Source organism: Pleurodeles waltl, chromosome 7 (assembly GCF_031143425.1).
Source record: "Pleurodeles waltl isolate 20211129_DDA chromosome 7, aPleWal1.hap1.20221129, whole genome shotgun sequence".
NCBI lineage: Eukaryota > Metazoa > Chordata > Amphibia > Caudata > Salamandridae > Pleurodeles > Pleurodeles waltl.
The window spans coordinates 1029747345-1029773958 of record NC_090446.1 but is presented as its reverse complement, the minus strand read 5'-3'; the positions used below and the strand labels follow the sequence as shown (position 1 = coordinate 1029773958).

The 26614-nt window shown below is 44.8% G+C and overlaps 1 protein-coding gene across 6 annotated transcripts in view; it reads left to right on the top strand.

Annotated features, from left to right (window-relative positions):
- ARSG (arylsulfatase G) overlaps positions 1-26614 on the top strand; it is a 1341775-nt gene that overhangs the window by 557068 nt on the left and 758093 nt on the right. For all 6 annotated transcript variants that reach the window (XM_069199865.1, XM_069199861.1, XM_069199863.1 and 3 more), the window contains one exon: positions 14229-14328. The gene's annotated coding sequence lies outside the window, so the exon portion shown is untranslated. The remainder of the gene's footprint in view (positions 1-14228; positions 14329-26614) is intronic.

Here is a 26614-nt window from a genome sequence, read left to right as displayed (position 1 = left end):
AGATGCATTTCGGTCACAAAACATTCCTACATAGAGCCCTTGACACGCCCCTTCCTAATACCGAATTGGTATGTATGTGCAATTCCAATCTGCGATTCGGTAACATGTTACTGAATCACAAACTGGGACTCATACATAGGAAAATACAATTTTGCAGTCGCAAGCGGCCTGATCGGGCCATTTGCGACCGCATAAATGCATGATACATATGGCCCAAAATCTTATTATAAATGAGTAACTCAGGTAGAAAAAGCATATATTTTAGATTGTGTTGTCCAAAAAGTAAGAAGTGAAACATTGATTGTTGCAAGCTATATAACTCATTCATATTTAGATTGCATAGATAAGGCTAGGGAACGATAGTCATATAATAATAAAGAAAGAGAATCCCAATGTTTTCTCTAAATTTAAGTCACAATATTAAGACATGCACCATTATAAGAATCACTTCACTAGGAGAAAATCAATGTCTCTTGCAGTCTCACAATGTTGTTTATTTTTATTCCCACTGTGAATGCATAATTTCTCGAAAAGAGAACATATTAAATCTGTTTATAGTTGGCAGGGGTGGCTCCTCCGTAATAGCAGATGAGCGCCGCTCACCTGCTCAGTCAGGCAGTGACAAAATGATGATAAAATAAATTTATTATCATTTTATTTGTCACGGTCTGAGTCATGCAAGTCTACGGCGGGGCAGGAATATAGGAAAGAGAAGTGATGGGCACTGTAAAATGCGCATGTATATGTGCATGTCGGTTTGGCAGGCCTCCTTAGGATGGCCAAACCAACATGCACACTTACATTTCTCCAACCCAACTGTGTTGCAGAGCTGGGTGCAGAAATGGCACAGGCTCCCTGTCCCTGAGTGTCAAACTAGCCCGCTCAGGCCAATCCTGGCACTGCTCTCATGCTTGGTATAGCATGAGAGCAGTGTCTGGATTGGGAGCCTGTGCTTGTGGGTCGGTGACTTCCCGGGAGGACGAGGAGCACCGAGGCAGCCGGGACCAGAGGGACAGGTACGTTTTTATTTTTTTATTTTTAATCCTCCTCCCTGACAGTACCAACAAATGCCCCACCACCACCCTTTATTGCCACTGATAGTTGGATGTCCTAGATATCCCCAACTGACGTTCAAGACAGCTGCATGTTTTAGAAATAGTTACTAAAGTATTATGTGAAGTTCTTGAAAAATGTCCCTGAAAATTAAAAGTTAATAGTTGGTTCAATACTATTTTTGATGAAATGGTGTGGACATTTTTCTTGCACTGTGCTTCATTTGGCTGGCAACAAATGCAATTGTAATACTATCTGATTCCTTTTATTTCTGTTTTTCAAAACTAACCAAACATAATTCAGATTCCTTGTTAATTTGATGGACAGATTTAAAGATGATTGACAAAATCCATTGATCATACGTACTTTCACAATTCTTGCTTTCATGTTTTCCCTTTTGCAATTATATTTATATATATATATATATATATATATATATATATATATATATAATCTATCTCTTGCTGGCAGTCGCCAGTAAGTAGTTCTAGCTAGGACCATGTTTCCATAGAAAAAGCATTTTGTGACTTGCCTGTTATCTTTGGCACTGTTTGACGAATCTTCACAACATTTTCCCCGAAAAAGTGGCCTAGTGATTCTTGTTGCGCACAGGAACTTTCAAGGTGATCTGTCAAGAGGGGGGCCTTGAAAAAGGTGTCTCAAAGAATATTGCATTTCCCATGTTGATTCCCATAGGATCTGTCAGCACGTGTACAGTGTACAATTGGACGGAATTATACCAAATTTGGCAGAAAGCTAGTTGCTGGAATGCAGATTGTCCTTTTTGTTATTTGGTGTAACTCCGTTCAGTAGTTTAGGAGATATTTAAGGTCAAATAAATACGTATATCTCTGGCTGCGACTATTTAGCAAAATTCATGAATGTTCACGAATATACGTGTGAAAAAAAGCATTGCAATTGGAATTGGCTGACTGCAACTTGACTAGAAAGTTGCAACCACCATTTTATTTCACAGGCCATGGTCCCTGGGGTGAAAATTCAAATTGAAAGTGGCATAAAGGGTCAGGGTGAAGATACCCTGACCCCAGGAGTGTGATATAGGTGTGTTTTAGGGGCAAATTATAGGTTTAATATAATTTTGCATCACAGTGCGCGAAATATTTGTGAATATGGAAACATTTTAAAGAAAAACAAGAGACTCGTTCATCCACTAATTCATCCTCTCATACATGCTCTCAGAGGTTCAGGCGCCCACACGCTCACCCACTCAGACACCAAAGCACTCACTCAAACCCACTCATAGACTCACATTCCCTCTTTCAGACCCACTCAAACACTCATGCACCCTCTCACACATCCACTGGCAGAGACCGGCCCAGTGACCAACCTGTGCTGTGCAAAGGCCATGGGCAGGGTTGGGTGGTTGGGGGTTGGAATAACCTATAGTGATTAAAATTACTTTACGTTAAAAAAACACAAAAATTCACTGAAAAAACTAAAGGTTACAGGGACGTTATAGTCATGTTCTGAATTTAGGCAAGGGCGATAGTTATAGTTAGCTTAGGGCACAAGTTGTAGTTACTTGAAAGAACTCTAACTATAACTGATAGATTTCTATGGTTTTGTACAAGTAAATTCAGAACCTATCTATAGCATCCTTGTAACCTTTGCTTTTATGTATATATATATATATATATATATATATGTACATGTACCACCTGCAGTCGCCAGTATTAGTTATAGTTAGTACCATCTTTCTATTGTATAAGAAAAATGTTTTTTGATTTGCTTATATCTTTGGCGCCATGTCACGAATCTTCACACTAATTCGGTAATTCTTGTTGTGCATGGAATATTTTGGGCTGATCTGTCAAGCGGGGACCTAGAAAAGTGGGGGATCAAAAAAAGTGTTTTTTCCATGTTAATTCCCATAGGAGTTTTTGAATACGACTACAACCCAAACTGTTGGATGGAATTACACCAAACTGAGCAGAGAGGTAGATTATGTTCCACTGATTGGGCTTTTGTCATTTTACAGCTCGGCAAGGTTGACACTGTGTCAAACCTATGCTTAAAGACTTTGTTGTACAAATGGCAAAAGACTTTGTCACTATCTAGCTCGGTGTGGATAGCACTATGCTGATCCAATGCTTAAAAACTTTGCTAGATAAACAGACATTTGAGGTGAGCAAATCTAGTGTGTCGCTGGTGTTGCAGGGTGCTCCTTACTAGAGCTGCTCTCCATCTAAACTTGGGAACTACCCAGAGTTCTCCATTCTTTTTTGCATAATTTATGCATCACTCTAACCCTGAAAGGGATTTGTTTTGACTTATACTGGGTGCTCCCTTGTGTCTGGACAAAGCTAAAACTCTCTGATGAGCTCTAATGAGAGCGAAACACATGTCAGGGGTTGCTATTACTCATTCCAGGTTGGCTTGGACGGTACTTTACTAGTCCAAAGCTGTAATACTGTGCCTGGAGTGGTAAATGGCTTTTGTCATTTTAAAGCTCGGCAAGGTTGACACTGTGTCAAACCTATGCTTAAAGACTTTGTTGTACAAATGGCAAAAGTGGGGGATCAAAAAAAGTGTGTTTTCCATGTTAATTCCCACAGGAGTTTTTGAATACGACTACAGCCCGAACCGTTGGACGGAATTACACCAAACTGAGCAGAAAGGTAGATTATGTTCCACAGATTGTGCTTTTTGGTATTTGGTGTAAATCCTTACAGTAGTTGTTGGAAAATTTAAGGAAACCCAAATTTGTATATCTGGGGCCATGGTTCCTCTGCTATGATTTCGCAAAAAACCGAGGAAGTGTTGGCAGCCATCTTGGGACTCGGCTTCAGCAGAGTACCAAAAAAGTCTGAAAAAAAAGAAAAGGGAGCAGGGTAGAAATACCCTGTCCCCAATCCTTGTTCTTGGGCTCTCAGTTGAACCCCAGCACGGCAAAAAAGCAATAAAAAAAAAAAAAAATTGCAACGAATTGGAAAAATTTGCAGCACAAAAATGCAAAAAAACAAAATGCGGGCTCCCGCACTTGTTTTAATTGTAGCCATCGGGTGGGACAGGTCCCGGGGGCATGCTGAGTTTACTAAAAACAATGGAGGGGGCGCAAGGGGCCCCTGTGTAAGGGCTTAAAAATGCCCCAGAAAAACCACCACCTCCCGGAGACTAATTTTAATAGTAAGTGGGGGGCCAATTGGACCCTCCTCTGGGCCCCGGGGATGACCACCTCCCTGGGCTACAAATTTTAAATGTTATGGAGGGGATGCAGGGACCTATCCGAGCTCCAGGGACGTCCCCGGGGCAGCCCCTGCAAATAGAAGGAGGCCCTTCTCCTGGAGCCATACATGGTCCTGGGGACCACCACGCCCGAGATCTAGCTCTTGCTATGTTCTGGGGTGCCACCACCGGAACATAGCTGTTTGCTTTTGCTTGGCAAAAGCAAATGCTCCGATTTCAGCAGGCAGGAGCTGTCAAAGTACTCCCACCTGCTGGAAGCGAAAGTTTCGTCTCATTCCCTATCCACAGACATGCGGGCATGGAAAGAGATGAATCAACCGCTTTTGCACACTGGGAGCTGCATGTTTTACAATGCCAGCTCCTGCAGGAGGCAGAGGGTCAGCTGGGACCGGGAGTCTGGAGGCTCCTGCACTATCCCCATTGTGCACACTGGGTGCTCAGAGCACCCAGGTGACATGGCTGGGCCCTGAGTGATGGCGTCCCCAGGGCCAAAAATCAGCCAGGGAAAGGGGGCGGGGCATAACCCCCTCCTCTATTCAATGAGGACCGGCCTCAAGGGGTGCGGCCCCTGGGGCTGAGACTGGCCCCAGAGAATGCGGTCCCTGGGCAGAGATCGGCCCGGGAAAGGGGGACTGCGTGGCACCCCTCCCCTATTAAGTGAAGGCCATGATGGTCATTTCTCAGGTGCCCTCGTCGAAATTCCACTTCTGTAAAGGACAAATGATCCTAACTCCTGGACTTGGCAAAGGAAATATATTTTCTCTGCGATTCCATATTGAAAAACAATATGAAATCCTTTGTGGAGGTGACTGCATCATTGATCTATTGGAGCACAGTTTGTATGTGACTGTAACCAGTGGGTTCTTTGTTATCCTGCCTTGGTGAGCGCAGAGTCCAAGGTTCTCCCTTTAAATTACTAAGAGTATCCAAATGTGGAAATCACTTGGATGCTTCCCTGTTTGGCCCCGCCCACCTTAGTAGTATCTAAAGGTCTTCCTGCCTTTTGCCAGGAGGATGGAGATCTTAACAAGCGGCCTTCCTAGCGCACTACCCGCCAATTTTGGTGAGGAGTTCTTGATGCAGAGGAATATGAGGACATCTCCACTAAACAAAGAAGCACTTACTTTTTATAGTGAAGAGGAAGAACAAAGACGTAAGACAAAGAATTCTCATTGTCTTTTCTATGGGAGGATTCATGTTATCACATATTTTTGGATAAAGACGCACCAGGAACAATCATATTGCCAAAACACACACAAGGTCACTGGTGACATTTCCTTGTGCTCCATTACACAGCTATAGTGTAGAATGCATACTGAACATTTACCCAAGGAGACAGAAAGAACTCAACTTGGTAGATATTTTGTACAAAACTGTGAACTCTTGTTGGATAAAAGGGCAGGTGAGGTTCCTTTGTGGCCGAGTCACTCTGACACTCACACATCCACTCACAGATGTACTCAGACACTCATTTACTCACTCACAGACCCACTGAGTTTCATGTTCTCACTCACACTCACTCATTCACGCACCCATTCACGGACCTACTCAGATACTCTCACACCCACTGACAGACTCACTCAGACACTCTCATACCCACTCACAGACCTACTGAGACACTCATACACTAACAGTCAAATGTTAATAGTTACAGTTAAGAAATAAAATTAAAAAAACCTTAGACATACACTTAAAATAACCAAAGGTTACACGGATGTCATAACAATATTAAAACACCTTAGAAATTGACTAAAAAAAAACAAAGGTTACAGGGAAGATATGGTCACGAAATAGAATTAAAAAAAGTAGAAATTCACTGAAAAAAACAAAGGCCACAAGTTACTATAGTCAGGCTTACATTTCACTCGTACAAAACCAGTAAAATTCAGCGGTTATAGTTACAGGAGTTAACTATAACTTACTACCCGGCACCCGCAATGCACTGCTTATAACTTCACATATTACATCACTCACGACATCACTGATGAAATCACTGATGGTATCATCCACAGAAGCCCTCACACACTCATTCACACTCCATACAACCTCTCATACACCCACTAAGGCACCCACACAATCCCTTACATACCCATTCATAGGAAAATACAAGTACTCACAAAACCACTCACTCATCCATAGAGCCACTCACACACCCACTCATTTACTCATACAGGCAATCACAAAACTACTCACTCACCCATACAGCTACTTACACACCCACATACTCACCTATACAGCCACTCACTCACCCTTACAGCCTCTCAACACAGCTACTCAGTCACAAGCACTTACACACCTACACAAACACTTACATACCCATTCGCACATCCATACAAGTACTCACACGTCTGCTCACTTACCCATTCATCCATTCACACAGACACTTACTCTACAGTACAGCTACTCACACACTAACTCATTTTACCAGTCACTCAAACAGCCACTCACTCACCCATACAGCCACTTAGACATTCATTTACTTATACAGCCATTTACACACCCACTCACTCACTCACTCATACAGCCACACTCTCACCCATACACCCACTGACATACCCACTCCCTCACCAATAAAGTCACTCACACAGCTACTCACATAACTACTTATACACCCATACAGGCACTCACACACTGATATACACAGTCACACAGCCACTCACATAATATATGTTAGAAATGGTATCACTTATTAGTAGTACAAAAAGTGTACTGACTTAACTTTTGTAGTACCTTGGTATATATGCTTAAAACTCTTTTAGAAAACACTCACACTCACTGGATGATGTCATTAATGATGTAATTTGAGATGCCATCAGTGATGTCACTGAGCATGCTATGAGTGATGTAATATGTTAGGTCATAAGCAGTCCATTGCTGGGGTGTAAGTTATAGTTAGCTCAGGTAACTTTAATTGCTTAATTTCACTGGTTTTGTAGGAGTGAAATGTTACATCCCTGTAACCTTTGTTTTTCCAGTTAATATATTTATATGTATATATATATATATATATATATATATAATGTGTGTGTATATATATATATATATATATATATAACATTATATGTAAATATAATTATATTATAATTATATATATATTCGAAATTTCTTGTCTTCAGATCATGCCCTCACAGAAATACAGTGAGGCTAAATTTCACTTACTTGTTTTGAAATAACATTACATTTTGCTTTACATGTTTACAGCAGTAAGACATAAGCAAATGGTTCATTTGTAGTCACCAATAGTATGTAAAAAATATAAACATGACCTGGATCTTTCATTCCTCCTGCGATCGCTGTTTAGCCGCATACTGACTCTAGGCCAGTTTGTCATTGAATTCACCTCAACCCTGAAAGAAATAGGATGCCTTTCCATGGTTAACCCATTGACATTCATGGATTAACTCCATGCCAACGCGCATGACCTTAGATTTGGCAGAGTTTGTAGAGAAATACCTGTCAGACATAAACAATACGGCAATCCAGGAGTCAGTCCTTGGAATGCGAGCAGTTTATACTGAATTTCCATATACAATAGTAAATGATTGTGCCTACCTATTACTTAAGGCTACTGGTTTGATATGTCATCAAGATTTGAGTGTTAACTATTAACGTAAGTGAGACAGACATGCTTTCCTACTCACATATGATGTTAAAAGGAATATGTATAACAATCTGTCAGAAAGTAAGAATATCATAAACATATCAGAGAAATAAATGTAAAAATTAGGAAGTAAGCCTTGTATTACTACGTCAGCATTATACTAATAGACAATTGCACTGTTATACACAGGGCCACTAAAATTATGGACAAGGGAAGGACGAATTTATGAGGCAGGGTTGACTAAATTATCTGGCAAGTGAATGCAAATTATGCGACCTAATGGTGTGCATTTTGTGATATTTTGTCATATGTTAACACTGTCTGGACCAAGGTTTTACTTCAGTAGTACTAGTGTAACACCCAAAAAAGCGTAATAAGCAACTGAAAGGTGGACAGTTAACCTCTGCATGGGTCATTCCACTGCACAGCAACACAGGTCGCCACAATTCTATCTTTTGACCTGTTTGAGCTAGAAAAAATTTTTTTTTGTTAAAATCTGCAGATTATGCATCAGATTATGTATTATGTGGCAAATGCGCCAAATCCCTAATTATGCAATTACTTGATGATAGAAATTGTGTTTTTGGCAGGTGTGTGGAAACCCTTCTCAAGCAAAAAACACAATCTCTGTCAGGATGAACCACAAAAGTCTCTACATTAACCTACGTTTAACCCACGGTTAGCTTTGTACAAAAGCAGTTAGGCTTAACTCAGGGGAAATGTGTAAAGTATTTTGCAGCACTTAAATAGTAATGACGTGAAAAGACAACACAAGACAAATTTCAAGCCAGTTTCGAAAAACAGAGAGATCTTTAATAAATTATTTGACACCAAAACAACAAAAATCCATTAAGTAGGACAGGAGTTATGATTTTTTAAAGTTTTTAGTTAAAACTTGCACCACAAAGTTCAGCACCAACCACAGACCAAATTCAAAAGTTATGTCTGACTGTTCGCACAGTTTGTATGCACAGGGTGGCCTGGTCCTGGACTCTGCTCATCTTCAGACTTAGAAGAATTTTTGAAGAACAATTTCTGGGAAGTTTATGTCAGTAGGGGAAGACAACTGTGGATGTCTGAGGAGGAGGCGCCATCATTGGAGAGCCGCTGGACAAAGTCACAGTGATGTTTTCTGCATTCGGACCTAGGGCCTGATTATGAGTTTGGCGGTCTCAAAGCAGGACTGCAAACTTGCTGGGAAGATGCCTCCGCCCTATTACAAGTTTTCCGCTGGTCTGACCTGACTGACTGGCAGAAACCTTGAAATCGAATGTTCCCACCAGACTGACCGGTGGCAACAGTGCTACAAGATAGCACTCGTCTCCCTCAAAGGAGCCGAGTGCTATCTTGTAGCACAGAGGGGGCTGACCAGCACCCTCGGAATGTGCACTGTCTGCAAAGCATAAGGTGCACATTCCAATGGTGCTGGGCGGGAGGGGCCTGCACTGCCCATGCCATAGACATGGGCAGTGCAGGGGTCCCCTTGCGGCATCCTGCACTTGTTCTCCACCAGCCTTTTCATGGTGGCAAAATCCCCCTGAAAAGGCTGGCAGAGAACAAGGTTGTAATCAGCAGCGGGCGCTGAGTTCAGCACCGCCCTGGCTGATTACAACCAAGCCCATTGTCACCTCATCGGGATCTTGGATCCTGGCAGAGATGCCGTTGGTTGGCTGTCTGCCCATCGAACGTGTAATGCCAACAACCTGCAGCGGTGGTTCGACCGCCACTTGAGTCTGTGGGTCTTATGACCTCCAGATTCGTAATCAGGCCCTACGTCTCTTTTTTCAAAGTCGAAAATCTCCAGTGGGACGAGGCTGCGTGCTGTAGCTGACGATGGTTCCACCAGGCCAGAAACCCTCCGAAGAGGAGCCGCTTAACAGGATTTGATGCGGCAAAGTGTGAGCTACCTCAAAATCAGGCTGACTGGCAATGCACCTTGTGGGGATTGGCAAGCAGGTAGGTCCCAGTGTACCATCAGTTCTAAGGAAACATTTTGACAGAAACATTTCTAATTCCCAAGCGTTGGTTTTAGGCTGTTTGGACACCTTTAGCACCACTTCCAAGGGTCCAGGACTGGTTAGGTGCCTCTTCAAGAGTAGGAATCATTCCAGACAGGGTCCAGGTATAGGGTTCTAGTTGTCAGACCTTTTTTTGACTCTGTACCTCACAATAGGATGCCAGCTAATCAGCCCTTGTGTCACATTTGTTTGTCCTGGGCTGAAGCAGCAAGGCAGTCCTCCAGCAGCAGGGCAGGGTTCTGAGGGTTGAAGGCAGGCGTCAAGCAACAAGGGAATTCCTCTGAAGTACAAAGCAAGCCTCTGAAGTGCAGGCCTTCTGAATGCCCTCTGCAGGTGCAGGAGTGAACTGAAGAGTAGGTCTGAGGGTCCTGTTTTTATATCTGATGCCTGACTTGAAGTGTAAGAACCCCTCTGGTCCCCCACCCAATGGCTCTGTGATTTCCATCCTTCCTGCACAGTGTCCAAGGAATCTGGGGTGACAAGCTAGTGTGAAGTTCTTTGTGAGTGTGCTGAGGCAGTTCCCTTGAAATGTGAGTTGGGCAGGAAACAGCTCTGCCCTTTCCATCTTGACAGGATGGCCCATCCGGCCAACAGCTACCCCCCCTTTGTTACACTGTCTGGGAGAAATATACAAGTCCAACTGCCAGTCATACCTAGTCATGTGGCCCTGCTCACAGGTTGCAGGCACCAAATGGTTAGGAAAGAAAATGCCAACTTTCTAAAATTGGCATTTTTGGAATTGCGACTTAAAATGTGACTTTGCCATTAAATAGGATTAAAAGTACAATTATTTAGAGGCCAAACATGACATTTCTACCTGTTCCCGAACAAACGTCATCACTTGTTATAGGTAATAAGGTAGCCCAATGTTATCATATGGAAAAGATAAGCCTCACTATAGTGAACAACACATTTAGGAGTTTTTCACCACCAGGACATGAAAATGTAATAGTTCATGTCCAATTTTATAAAGACATTGCACCCTGTCCTGTGGGCTTTTAGGGCCTACCGTAGGGGTAACTTATATGTATTAAAATGGGAAGTTTATTTGCCACCTCAAATTTTCTGTTTTAAACTACAAAGGTTGCAATGGCAGGCTTGAGGCATGTTTTAAAGTATTACTTATGTGGGTGGTACAAAAAGTGCTTCCGGCTACTAGTAGCAAGTTACACACCTTAGTTCATGCTGTACCACTTTCACCTCAATCAGGGGCAGGCCAATTGTGCCATGTTTTAGGGATAGAGAACAAGCACTTTAGCAGTTAGCAGTAGTAAAGTGCACAAAATCCTAAAACCAACGCAAACTGTTTCAGAAAACGGAAGGGATGAAGGCAAAAGGTTTGGAGGTGACCCTGCAGAGAGGGTCTAGTCCAACACGTGGAAACATGTGGCCGAGAATTGCATATATCATGTGGCCCTAGTTATAGATCATGTGAAATACACACAGTTTGATTTTTGTTTTTGTATGATAAACTTTAGCTCTGAAGGAAGCAATCATAATTGTTTTTCTTTAGCAAAATATTTTATTACAGTTTTCTTAACATATCCACTTAAAACTGCACTGTCACCCTAAAACAAGCATGATAAACTGGCATTCAAGAGAAATACTTGAGTATTTAGAGTTTGCATTTATTAAAATAAAAAAAGATGTAGCAAGCGGGTACCCCTAAGTATAGCCTTTGGGTGCTGTTTCTACTGTTTTACCTCTGCTAAACCATGCTTTGTCAATACAGTAGATCTGGATTATAACTGAAAGTACCTCCTCAATCACTTGTGAGTTTAGGCACTCAGTCATCATACATGCTCTTTGACACTTATACGTTAACACAATCATCTGTTCATCCATTTACTGGCTTATTAGTGCATTCACCCACTTACCTATCCACATTAAAAAAGCACACAAAATTCATCAGTCTTCTGAAACAAATGAAAAGAATACAAACATGGAGCTATGCCACTGCCTAAATGTGCCCGGCATATGCATGCAACACAAAATAGAACAAAGAAGTGGGCCATCGTCTTTCAATAGTACGGTCTTTCAATAGAATTGTACATAATGTATTGTTGTTTTAAAGTTCCAAATTGGCTTCCCGGTTTAGAAGCAACATATTGTCCACCTTAAAGCGGTAAAACAATGATACACTATGTAAATACCATACCATGATGACATCTCATTAAACATACTTAGAGGCTGTGTTGGAACTTTCATGCTTAGAATCCAGCAACTCTATTGAATCACAAGTTGATTGTGTTTTTCAGTTTGAGCCGTTTGGACTAAATAAATATCACATATGTAAACATTTACATACGATGGTATTGTGCAAAGTATCTTAGGGCCATATGTACAAACACATTTTCCCATTGACACAGAATGGGAAAAACCCTTTGCTACATCTGGCCCTTACTGTAGTACTGATCACAGTTGATTGACCTAATCCTTTTAAAGCTAGTGACATCTTGGAACCATAAAACATTAATAAAGTATAGACAATACAATGCTGAGATGATTCCAGTTTAGAAGCTGTGGTCATGCAGGATGCATTGCACTGCCGATGAAATTAAGGGGGCTATTACAACTTTGGAGGAGGTGTTAATCCGTCCCAAAATTGACGGTAAAGTCACGGATATACCACCAGCCGTATTACGAGTTCCATAGGATATAATGGACTTGTAATACGGCTGGTGGTATATCCGTCACTTTACCGTCACTTTTGGGACAGATTAACACCTCCTCCAAAGTTGTAATAACCCCCTAACTGTCTACGAGTTGGCCAGTAGCAACATCTGGGGAGATGCAGGATAAACGGAAAAGGAAAGAAGTGAAAGGGAGCCCATAAAAGACTAAAAGTCTGTCCCACCAGCCCATAAGAGACCAAAAGTGTATCCCACCAGCCTTGGCACTGAAGCCCACTCCTTTGTAGGAAGGTATGCACGTGACCAGGCAAACTGCTGTCTCTCCCATGTCAATGAAGTATTTAAATGAAGTGGGGTGACCCATTGCCCCATACTCGATGCTAACATGGCAGAAACAGAATATGTATGTCACTCGAACAGACCAAGGACAGAAGAGGGCTGATCCAAACTCCCGTTATGTGTGTGTACGGATGCATAGGAATGTATAATTTGTATGAATTATCTTGATTACATTTATTTGGCAGGCAACTATTAATGTCCATCATTGTGTTCACAGAACTTTAAGTAATATATAGTTACAGTATAAACCACTGTCAGATCACTTCAAAGCACAATACACCAAACTAAGACAGTAATGGTATACTGTATTTGACGCAGAGCACGTACACAGCCCAGTGCAACATTAAACGTCTAGTCCCATGAGGTAAAGTTCTGCAGTGTCAAGCGTTCGTGAACATTAGCTAGGCTCTGTAACAACTATGGAGCATAGTCTCTGCTTAAATGCAGGTTATTCTTTATCGGTGGTAGTGTGGAACCCCGCTTGTTCTGAACGTCTTAAATGCAGCACAAAGTAACCATAGCAGTAAGTTAAAATATTTTCTCCCGTGTCTATAAAGCAACACGGCAGTGCCTCTGTTAGTGTGTGTGTAATTTAGTGCACGAGGAAGACACGCCGGCCTCAGGGTGTTGAGAGACACAAGGCTTACAAGCTCAACCGATGTGAAGTTCAAATTATCTACATACGGTATACGTCTAGAGTGCCCTTTCTCTTCCCGTCCAATCTAATAGATATACAGGGTGAACGGCGAAGATCATTTGAGAGGGCGGTGTTGGGAAGCTTTGTTTCGGACACACTAGTTCCGGAAGATGAATTCCTAATATAAGAAGCACTCGATTGTTACCTCAATGTGGCACAAAACTGTTTAAGTGTAGTACTCCCCTGAACACCTCCCACCCCCCGCTCCAGGACAACACCTGTGCTGTTGTCTGAGGGGCATCCAGTCTTCAGTAGTTGGATAAAACTTTTCTTAAGGCTGCACATGTTCTGATTGACATTATCTTGGCGACTGGATAACTCGTGCAATTCTCATCACAGCCATTAGTATCTCTTTGCTCTGACTGCCTCTCGAGTGTGTTCTTATTGCCAAAGCCTTCACTTTTTCTTTGCCCTGATTTGTTTATCATGTGTTTAGGTCCTGCAAGCAGCAAGGAATGTATTTGGTACTCCATTGAACTGCCAACTGAGATTGCATTTGATATCCAGAATTGAACTAGAACTCTTATGCTTTTGGTCAAGCTTTGAATGCATTTTGACTGTGAACCTCATGTTCGGTCTACCAAGAAAGACTCTGAACTGTTGTGAGATTCATTTTGCAACTTGTATTCGCTTTGTACTCCTATTCACATTTGTCATCTTGTCATCTTTCTTATTTTCAGATCTCTGTCTCTGTTCTGATGTGAAGGATCAAATCTGATTGCCACTAAAATGACTGCCTGATATGACAGGAACTCACTGGGGATGCTCAGACAAGCACACGTATGTTCAGGAGCTCTTCACATTATGGTTATCTTTAAGTGAGGGATGTGTCAGTGGGACGGATTCTTTTATATCCACATTCTGTCTAGTGTAATTTTGGTCTACCAGTTTACTGTTGTCCTGCTGCAAACCATGCTTGGTACACCCCTGATGAACATACACCACCTTTTTGTGTGTGTTTTTACAATGTAAAGACTTGTGTTGTTGCTACGGGCATTGGCTTAGGTTAAGTATGGAAACCCTGAAACTGATTGCAGTACATTGACCTACGTTTTGTGAGATGTTGCAGATAGAAGGCCTTCAGAGACATGTGCATAAAGTGCATATCAGGGTTCCTGGTAACTCCAGTCTGTAACCATTCCAATTGATTAAAAAGTACACTTTTCCAGGATCAACTTTGCATCTAGAACAGGGCCGGCTTTGGCGCTGGTGATGCCCTGTGTGGCAGTCTTTTTTTTGGCGACCTCCACCTCCCAAGTGACCTCCTCTTTCATGAATTCCCTAACTACCACCCTCCAATAGTGCTTCTCATCTCTTCATAGCCCCCCCTCTCACGTGAATTTCATTTGTTTTATAGTGCTACTCATACCAGTGTAGAGCACTTTACATCACACACATTATACAGAGAAAATGAGTCAAACTGTGTAAATCAGTCTATAGGCAAAGTTACATAAGACAGTGAGGATTACGAGGTTTAGAACTCACTTGTCCGCCACCCAGTAGGCAGTATATTTTAAGAGTGGTCTGGAGAAGCACAAACTCAGGATTTAAAATGTACCACAGTGGTTGGGGTTGCCTTTACAAAAAAGAATGAATTTCTATCCAAGCAAACCCTTTTTAGCCACATTAGAATAATGAAAGACTGGGGAAAATAACATAACGCTCTAACCTATGCCATGCAGTTTGCATGCAGCACTTTGATGACAGTTCATAGTCACTGTACAAGTAGCTGCTGGTGCCAGGTGAAAGTAGCAGGGGAGGGGGGGACAAGACAAAAACACAAAATATTTACCTGCTGTTTGCCGCATCGCTGCATCTTAGTTCTTCTGGCTTCAGTGCAGGCAGGCAGGCATAGACTCCCCGACGGCCCTGCAGCCAATCCTAACTCTGCTCTCATGCTGCTGGCAACATGAGAGCAGTGTCAGGATTGCCCTGAGCGCCCTCAATTTGTACTCCCAGACAGACTGGGAGCCTGTGCCTCAGTGTGTATGACGGTTTGGCCTTCCTGAGACATGTGCACTGATAGCAGTGCACCTACCACTCCCCCTGGTGCCTGTCATCCCCATAGCCCCCCCCTTGAAAAATAAAACAATACTAAGCACATGGGTTATTTTCGTTTTCATGTTTTGCAGCTGCTGCTTCTGGCGGGGGGAGCGATGCTCCTTCGACGTAGCGGAGTAGCTGCTGCTACACTATACTATATTAGAACTGTAAATTATGAATTGCAAGTATCCTATCCTAAACACAACCTCTCCCTTCCCTCGAGCAGAGCACCAGGCCACACTGCCTTAAATCCAGCCCTGGTCCAGAATGTGCTTGACTTCATTCATGTTCTGTGTGGTTGTTTGACGAACATTGAAAAAGGTGGTGTTGAGGTCCTGAAAGCTGAAGCTGTTGTTTTCAATTAGGAGTGCTGTAGCATTTTCATCCTTCTCAGGAATCAATGCTCCCAGAGTCAAGTCAATGCCTTATGACCCAGCATTAAAAAGTGGTAGAACCATCAAAAAACTTTCAATTACCATTCAATACATTTAGAATTTGTGAACCATTTCGCCATACAAGGAAAACTCAAATCAGAAATAAGATTAAAGTATTTATTACAAGCTCAAAATCAAAGTCACACAAGTTATTCCCAGCACAAAGTTATAAATTAATATTATCATGAGGGGTTGCTCAAGACAATGAAAGAAGTTTAGTCGAACTAACATTAGGAAAACTAACATTCGTGAAGAACAATACACATTATTAAAAGAAATATCTGAAATACAAAACCTTATGTTCCTCAGGGTTAGCAATCAACTGTGAATTCAATTTAACAAAGTCATACATTTAAACTGGGCAGCGAAAACCCTATATCGGACCAAATCAGAAAAATGCATGTGTGGGGTTGAACACGTGGGCAAAATACAAAAAAGCACAAAAAGGCAAAAAGTAATTTGGAAAAACTGATCTTGGATTGTAAATAACTAACCAAAATAAGCAAAATATAAATAAAAAAGGATAGCTTCAGCATATCAGAAGCTCAGTCAAGAGTCTTCCGAAGGGAACATTGAAGTCTAAAAGGGCATTCCAAAGGAACAAGTAGAGAGGGAGATACCTTGCCAAGAAAGACAGTATTCAGGGATTCTTCATCAGCAGAGTATCAGGGACAGCAAGGCATCGATAAGCATCTAGAATTCTCTGCAAACTGCTGAGAACTGCTGGGGGTTGTTCAAGTTTCAAAGGTCCATCAATATTTTAGAATCCTCAAAGCATTCTGATTTGTTAGACATATCAGTCCATGTCATGTTGAAGGGGCATTATTCAATAGAATCAATCATACAACTCCAAGTTGTAGCATCTCAATTCTTTCCCAGGTCTGTCATGGGAACATCTTCCATCTGTGGGACTCCATGCAGGTTTAAAACAATTGTATACAATGACAGGCATGTTCCAGTCTTTTTTCCATCAAGGACACCACACTACATTATCTCTATGCTTAAACAACAGAACTTATTACCAGCTTGCTAAGTTTCCCATGAGAACATAGCCTACAAGAAAGTTAAAAAAATGAATTCGGCATTTCTAGCACTGTCACAAATTACAAACTTCAAGAGGCCTCACTCATGCTAACACAAGAAATAATACCAATACTTTTAAATCATTTCAATAACATACTGTACATGTAATATGTAAAGTTAAAAATTCAACATTAATAATGCTTCAATAATATGAACAATACATTTCACTTTAAACGATAAAACTTTAACACATTTCATTGAGTATAACAGAGAACTAAATTTCTCTCATGTTTGCATATATTTTTATTTCATCAATATTTAGAAATTCACTATCATTTTGATACATCCCGTTAGTCTAGAGTATACATTACATTTTAACAAGGCACATTCATAAGCATTTCGGTAAAATGTTCTACGTTTAAACTATTAGTGCTCTGAATCAAATAAACCCTTTTTTGTCACAATCAGATGACTTTTTGTGACACTAGGGACTCTGCTAAATTTCTGTCTTTATCAGGAGACATGGGATGTACAACTTTTGTCTTACATGCACACATGCTGTAACATGATTCACAGCCTTGTTGATTGTGTAAGGTTTTCATTTTCTCTAAGTTTCTGAACTGTAGCTTTCTGTTTCCCTTGTGATGGTAGCCCTCTGTGTAGAACCTTACATTGCCCACAATGTTATTCTAATGGACTCTTGACTGCAAAGATGTCATTTCATTTTTTAACATGTTTTAAGATGTCTTGTAGCTTTTGTCCAACTGTTGAAGTTGAAGGAGGATGAGTGGGGACTTTTGTATGTTAGAAAGAATGTAATACACTCCCTGGGGGTGTGTACGGCTTTATTATAGGCATATTTATACATCAAGCAAAGATTAGACCATTTATTCTCTTGGTCCTCTTTAACCCTCTATGTCTGCCTTTAATTTTCGCTTCAGGAAATGATGGAGTGTGACATGTCCTTGCCTAGATTTGTGTGAAGAGTGACTGTAACTGAAACAAAAATTGAGACTCTCTATTGGATATCTCAAGTGCTGGAATGCCACATACAAGAAAGATATATTTTAGGAAGAGGGTCAGGACAAACCACCATTATTGCTATCTGCTACGCTGTGTTGGCCTGCTGCTTGTTTACTGCTGGGCTGCAGGAGGGACTACAACTTGTGCACTGGCATTGATGAGTTGGCCTGCCAGCCTACTTTGTGCCCCCCCAGTGTTCTCCAAGGAGCCCAGTGTGGGATGAGCACTGTTTGCTGCTCCTTGCCTCTTTTCTTACTTCTCTGGACAACACTAGCGAATGGTGAGCGCTTTATCATCGCTGAGTGCATGGGAAGCACCTTCCTATCTCCCAGCGCGTGTTGAGCCCTGTTCGAAGAAGCATGTGTGGGGACCCTTTAGGGCTTTGTTCTAGGTAGACCTCTGCATTCTGTACTCTCCCCATAGTCCGTGCTCTCTGGAGCTAGAGAGTTGCCACAGTGCCAGGGGAAGCACCCTTCTCAGGCCGATTAGAAGAGCTTCCTCGCAGCACAGAGGATGCCTCGTTCACACCCACACTGCCTCCCTGAGTCACATTTCGGCACAGCTCCCCTTCAGCATTGCGGACCTGTGCAGCAGGCTGCCGATGTCGCCCACCATCCAGCGCTCCCTCACCGCGCAGGTACAAGGATGTAGGCAGCCAGGAAAGACGAAGGGAGGTCTCCCGGTCACTTGCACTCAACTGCCAATGCTGTAGCCACAGCAGCTACCCTGCATGCTTGTGGGTAGTTGCCCTCGACACTCCGACTTGTGGGGAGGATCTGACGAGGCCTCTCACCCCTGGAATCTCCAGCATATCTTTGTACTCGCCTGTGGCTACTGACCTTGGGGCATTTGTTTTCTGGGTTGTTCCTTGCTGTACGGGTGGAATCCTCAACAGAGAACCTGTTCGCCACCAGGAAGTGGCTTTGCTGCATGTAAGAACTTGACCTAATTAACATATCAACTATAGTAGGTGCCCAGGTGATTCTGTGCCCTAATTCCGAGCCTACATTCCCCTTTTTGACCAAGCGCTCTTCAATTACGGTAACCCCTCTAATAGGATTGCAGTGGTCCCGTGCCTATGTGGGCTCTTTGCTGTTGATATGCTGATGGTGGTAAGTGGAGGGTTTTGTACTCCCAGTGATACCTAGTGTTTTATATGCTTATTTCAACTGCTGCATTGTATTCCCTGATGTTAAATGTATATCATTTGGATTCTTGCACTATCAGGATAGTGAGTTCTATCTCAGGATTGCATATTATGCACAGCATTTATGATTTATGTCATTTGTAAGAGATACTGAGTGTTATTTCAGTGATGGGATGTTATGCACAGCATTTATGATTGATGTAATTTGGAAGATATGAAACCAATTTTTATATAATTCCGTGTAGAGTCTCTTTTTGTATTTGAATTATTGTGTCACTGGTGTGAGTGTGCTGTGCATACGCTTCACACATTGCCTTTCAGGATAAGCCTGACTGCTCTGCGCCAGGCCACCAGGCGGTGAGCACAGGTTATCTTTGGGGTGTAACTTACTTGCCCTGACTAGAGTGGTGGGTTCTGCCTGGTTTAGGTGCATACCCTAGCCAACAAGAAACACCATCTGTAGCAGGAGTAAAGAGCTTAGGTCTCAACCGTTGGCCCACCGACACAATAATAACTTTGCCCAGAGTTCAGTGCCCACCATGCGGGCACACTTGGGGCGTCCCTTCAGATTACAGAACAGGTATGTTCTTAATCTTGTATTTACAGGGACAGGTTCAGATGGGCTATATTAGCATGAGACCAGGGCCAAAATAAAAATTGGGGAGCAGTTTCACAAACAGTCTGGCATTGTAGGCAGGGGTGTACACCCATTTGCAATGCTGAGGCCACTTTGATCCAACATCTGTCATGATTGAGGAGGAATTGGTAATGACAGAAGATACCCTCATCATGCTTATCGGACACATTTACCTCTTTTGCACAGGCAATGGGTAAGTATCTACCCCAACAGATGGTAAGCACCTTGCAAATCAAATCAAGTTTTGTGTAAACCTGTGCCTTTTCCACTTGGTCAGTTAGGGCTGATATGAAAGGTAATGGATATTGATTCTTCATTGTAATATGACTTACAGCCCAATAATCAATGTATGATCTTAATTCGCCTCCCATTTTCAAGCCCACAGTTGTGAGTGTCTGATTGGTATTGGCCAAATTCTGTTCAATGTAATCTAAAAAATTGTGATATTTGTTTTTCGGTCTCTTAGGGATAAACCTATTTACACTGTGGTTCAGAGTCTATTTTGCATTGATGCATGCATTGTAGCAATATTTCTTCTTTCTGAAACTCCCCATGTAGTACAGGCCTTATGAGTTATAGGAAGCATTCCTGCTTCTCCAGTTGTCTGTGTTGGGTGGTTTAATTTTGTTATTGTTGTACAGCAGTGGGGATCTCAACATTCTGATGCAAAAGGAATAGATTTTATGCTGTGATTGATACTGGGGTGATGTTCAGTAAAATAAGGTAGCCTTTTCCTCTGTACTGCTGTGACTGATGAGACACTCCAGAAGCTGTGGGGAAACTGCTGGCTATTGCACTGGAAGTCACTCTTGGCACTTGGACATGCTCATTGAAGTGCAGGAGCTCTTCACAGTATTGTGGTTATCAATCAAGTGTGAACTGTAGCAGTAGGGTGAGTCATTTTATATTGCTTTCTCAGGTCAACTTGATCTGACTCAGGCTGGTGCTTTGTGAAGAGCCACCTTGCCAGTGGTGCAATGCTCAAAACCATGGATCCATTGTCAACGAGTAGACCACAACCCCTTAGTCGTCTACCTTCCCTTTGGTTTGGGATGTCTGAACTCAAATTGTTGTTGTAATTTGTGTTGGCTAAGGTAAAATTCCAGTGGCAGCTGTGACAGGGTTAGTAAAGGCCACACATGTCTTTGGATTGACTGGATAGCGAACCAGGGAGTGGACCACCACACATAGAGGGCCAAAAAGGAAAAACAGAAATGGATCAAAATTTATAAATCTTGGTGTTGAGAGGGTTCTACTCAGCGGAGGCTTACGCTGGGTGAAGTTTGCAAACATCTGGCATGTTTGAGGTTGATTTTTCAGCATCCCATCTCCATCACGGTTGAGAGGTAGAATTTGCTCATGCTCTTTTCAATGACGAAAGACTCCTTGGTTTGGTTGAGGGCTTCCACATAGGTTGAGATCAACAGAGGGGCACACAAGCAGAGCTTCAGTCATTTGCTCTTATCCATTTCAAAATGAACAGTAGTGTTAATAACTTTGGGCGACCCTGTATGTTTCATAACCTGGGTACAATGATCAGGATAGAAACAATTGTTCTTCCAGACTATTTCTAAAATGTATAGTACATGATTATGAACAATACAATGAAGGCAAAACCAATTCAAATCATGCCAGAAAAGGTCGGGGAATAAGTATTCTCCAGCAAATGGCTTAACCGGTGAATGGCTACCCAGGGAGCATGCTTTTTGGGATCAAATGCCTGTCGAGAATTTTGAGGATTGAAGTTTGTTTCGTCTTATTTGTATTCTGTTCTAGCAGTAATTTAGCCCACAAACATGGAGAGTGCATCTTAATTACTACACTGATGAAAATCCCTTCTAATTACCCAATTAGGAGTCTGAAACATTAACAAATTTACACTTTACACTGCTTTTCCTATGGATTGTGCACCTCAGGGATGGATAATGAACAAAACAGTAATCCAGGAGTGTAAGTTATGCACATGATAGCCAAATGTTTCTTACTGTAATTTATTTGTTTTTTTTTATCTTCCCTCCCTTTGTTCACAACTCCCATGCACTGTCTTAGCACTTTGGTGGTCATTACAACCCTGGCGGACGGTGTTAAAGGTGCGTTAATACCGCAAACAGGCCGGCGGACAAAAAAAGGGAATAACGACCGTGGCGGAAACCGCCAACAAAGACAGCCACTTTAACACTCCGCCAGCCACGGCGGTACAGACAAGCAGCACGGCGGTCACCGCCAACAGACAGGCGGAAGACAATGTACCGCCCACAGTATCACAACCCGCCAATCCGCCACCTTTTCCGGGGCGGATTCACCGTGGATAAAAACACGGCGGAAACAGCTTTTGCAATAGGAAGACGCTCACCTCTACACATCCCACGAGGAAGGAGGACACCATGGAGCCGGAATTACAAATCCTCCCTGCCCTTGTCTTCCTACTCATCTACGAACACCAGCGCCAACGGCGACGAAGACAATGGTGAGTACTGCACCTACGACATAGGGGAGGGGGGAGGCAAAAGTCAGGGGGACACACAAGCAACCCTCGCACATTACAACACACACACCAATGCATTTCCAAACATCACTGTAACAACCCACAACCCCCCTGGAAGAATGCAAAGACAAAACGAAATCAGTTCAAACATTGAAATGTATCAATATATATGTTTCAAATATATATAGATATATATAAACTCATTCAAAAGTATATACATTACGAGGAGTAGTGCAGATATGCACATCTCAATGTCCGTGCACCACTGGGCCAAAAATGCATGGGCGAGGCCCACACAAGATACCTGTCCACAAACGGAGGGAACACTGCCGGGGCATCAGAGAGAAATACAACAGGCACCTCAGGGGAAAAGGAAGGGGTGGGGGCACCTCAGCCGGATTACAGCACCACGCCAGATCCACGACGGGGCTCCATGCCCATTGATGTATCCTGGATAGTGCAAAGCCACAGTCTCTCAAGTCTCTACAGTGGGTGGGTTGCCCACTGTACCATCCTGGGGAGTGCAAATCCACAGTCTCTCAAGTCTCACAAGTGGGTGGGTTGGCCACTGTACCATCCTGGGGAGTGCAAAGCCACAGTCTCTCAAGTCTCTACAGTGGGTGGGTTGCCCACTGCTTTATCCTGGGGAGTGCAAAGCCACAGTCTCTCAAGTCTCTACAGTGGGTGGGTTGCCCACTGCATTATCCTGGGGAGTGCAAAGCCACAGTCTCTCAAGTCTCTACAGTGGGTGGGTTGCCCACTGCTTTATCCTTGGGAGTGCAAAGCCACAGTCTCTCAAGTCTCTACAGTGGGTGGATTGCCCACTGCTTTATCCTGGGGAGTGCAAAGCCACAGTCTCTCATGTCTCTACAGTGGGTGGGTTGCCCACTGTACCATCCTGGGGAGTGCAAAGCCAAAGTCTCTCAAGTGGATAACAGCCTCCACTGGTTCTGGAGGGGGACTGATGCCCAGAGTGCGTCATCCTGTGAAGGACAGAGGTAGTGGATGGATTTCTCCACTGGTTCTGGAGATGGAATGGTGCCTAGACTGGATTAGGCTCCCCGTGACAGTTCCTGTCCCGTCACTGTCCCAGCTGTACATGGGATAACGATGCTTGATGTGGCGGTCTTTTCCTTCTGCAGCGGTGCTCTGCCCTGCTCAGCGGTGCTTTGCCCTGTTCATCAGTGCTTTGCCATGGCGGTCTCTGGGCTGTTCAGCGGTGCATGCCCTGTTCAGCGGTGCTTTGCCCTGTTCAGCGGTGCTTTGCCATGGCGGTCTCTGGCCTGTTCAGCGGTGCTTTGCCATGGCGGTCTCTGGGCTGTTCAGCGGTGCTTTGCCCTGTTCAGCGGTGCTTTGCCATGGCGGTCTCTGGCCTGTTCAGCGGTGCTTTGCCATGGCGGTCTCTGGGCTGTTCAGCGGTGCTTTGTCCTGTTCAGCGGTGCTTTGCCATGGCGGTCTCTGGGCTGTTCAGCGGTGCTTTGCCCTGTTCAGCGGTGCTTTGCCATGGCGGTCTCTGACCTGTGCATTGGTGTGTGCCAAGATTGTCCCTCATTGGCCAGCAGGGCTGTGGCAGCCGGGGCCCTCCTGGGCACTGACTCCGGCGGTGGTCTCCTGACCAGTGACGACGGTGCTGGCGGTGGCGTCCCGGCCGCCGGGGAGGATGCCGCCCTTCTCTGCCGTGCTGCCCTCATGAGGCTGTGCAGACTTCTTCTGGCACTTCACCGCCTTTGGAGGAGTCACAGCTGACTCTGCAATCCCCCTGGGACCCTTGTGAGTAGTTTTGCCTCCAGGAGGCTTCACCCGTCGGCCACTTGCCAACTTGAGATGCTTTACAGGGGGTGGACTGGCAGTGCCTTGGCTCCGTGTCACACTGCCTGCCCTGGTGGCTGGTGCACTCCACACACCTATAACACGCACCACTGGTACTGGAGTCTTTTTGGCTGAGGCGCTACAACGGGACTGATGAATTGGAGGGGTGCGGGTGGGGGCAAAGAGGTCAACGTTGCAGAGGGACCGTTTCTGACGAACACTGGGATGGGTAGGTGGAGGGGGTCTGGGAGTGGAGGAAGAGGAGGTGGTTGTAGGAGGTGTCACTTTAGGTGTTTTGGGTGCAGGTGCAGGTAGTGGAGGCTGTCGTGAGGTGGATGGATGTTGGGTGTGTGGGTGCCCGCGTTTGTGTACTTTGGGAGGGGGCGTCACAGACACACTGGGAGAGGACACAGGGGACGTGTAAATGGGAGTGGGGGTGGTGAGTGCAGGAGAGCGGGGTGTGGTGCTGGGTGTTCTGGTGCGAGTCCTAGTGCCTGTAGATGTAGTGCATGCAGGTGAGAGTGTAGACGATACTGGGAGGGAGGAGGGAGACGACGAGGAGGGGGACACAGTGGAGGCAGTGGATGTTGCTGTGTCTGCATGTGCGTGATGCTTGTGTGAGTGCCTGTGGGTTGTGTGGTGCCTATGTTTGCCTGAGCTACTTTTGGCTGTTGAGGTGTATGCATGCTTGTCTGATGGTGTGCTTGGGCCAGGCTGGGGTACAGGGGATTGGGTCTGGGTGGAGGAAGTTGGAAGGGGGAGGCTAGACACATGGACAATGGCTGCCATCAGTGCTGAGGCCAGAGATTGCAGGGTTTGATGATGGGCAGCCTGACCAGAATGAATGCCCTCCAGGAATGCATTAGTGTGTTGCAACTCCCTTCCTACACCCTGGATGGCATTCACAATAGTAGACTGCCCAACAGTGAGTGACCTGAGGAGGTCAATGGCCTCCTCACTGAGGGCAGCAGGGGTGACTGGGGCAGGGCCTGAGGTGCCTGGGGGGAAGGTGATGCCCACCCTCCTGGGTGAGAGCGGGCACGGGGAGAACGCTGAGGGGCTGCTGGGAGGGCGGTGCTGGTAGGGGAGGTGGCGGCTGTACCTGTAGAAGTGGGGGGCACAGATGGTGCCGCCACCACAAGGGAGCTCCCATCGGCGGACGAGTCCGTGTCGCTGGTTGGTGATCCGGTGACCGACGTGTAGCTCCCCTCGCCCTCCGTCCCACTGGTGCATTCTGAGTCTGTGGTGTGGCTCTCCATGGCCATGTGGGATGCAGCTCCCTCGTGCCCCGGTGCCACTGTACCTCCACCTGATGATGCTGATGCACAAAAGAACAGGGAGAGCACAAAAAGGGGGAGGGGACGACAGAAGAAAGACAGGTTGAGTGCATGGCTTACCGCTACCGTTGGCGGACAATACAGACACAGCAGCCCCCTGCACTACGCCGTGCTCTTGGCCTCTACAGATGCAATTCCTGGGATATGGCCTAAATAGCTATGGTGGACATCTGCACACATGGATGCCACAGGGGCATCTATACCTGTACTTGGCCAACTACTGAGGTGGGGTGGAGTGCCACATGCCCTGTATTACGGAGGGGCCTAGCCTACGTATTTCTGCCTTGGCTATGTACACCCACAGCCCTCCTCCCCCACCCAGACCACTCAACTGTGCGCCAAGTCCCCAGAATGAGAGTGTACTCACCCCCTTGTGTCTGCTGTGATGCCCTCAAGCGCCCATCCAACTCCGGGTAGGCCACCGCCAGGATTCGGAACATCAGGGGGGGTCATGGTGCGACGGGCACCCCTCCCACGTTGGGAGGCCATCCCCAGCTGAGCCTCCGCCGTCTTCTTGCTCCAGCGGCGAATGTCCTCCCATCTTTTCCGGCAGTGGGTGCCCCGTCTCTGGTGGACCCCGAGGGTCCGGACTTCCTTGGCGATGGCACGCCAATTGTCCTTCTTCTGGTGGGCGCTGAGCTACATGACATGCACAGGGGAAGAAGAGAAGTCATTACCAACTGCACCGTTGATGTGAGTGGCCCCCATCCCTACCCTTGACATGTGGCACATGCATTCACAGTCCTTCATGTTCCCTGAACTCTGCCCCCTTCCCTCTTACAACCAGCCCTCTCCACCCAGGCATAGCCCATACAACGTGCTCCCTGTGTACTTACCTGTTGGTCTGGAGGACCGTAGAGTAGCGTGTACTGGGGGAGGACCCCGTCTACTAGTTTCTCCAACTCCTGAGCAGTGAAGGCAGGGGCCCTTTCCCCAGAGGCAGCAGCCATTGTCTCTTCCAGACCGAGGTCACAGCAGCACTTGCAGTGTAGGTCCTCTCCTGTCGAAGATCAGGTATCGAGTGATTGAACAGATAGAAAATGGCGGTCACGTCCGCGGCGGTGACGTCCGCGGCGGTGCATATCATCACCGCTGGCGCACTTCGTCATTGGCTCCTGGGACCCATAG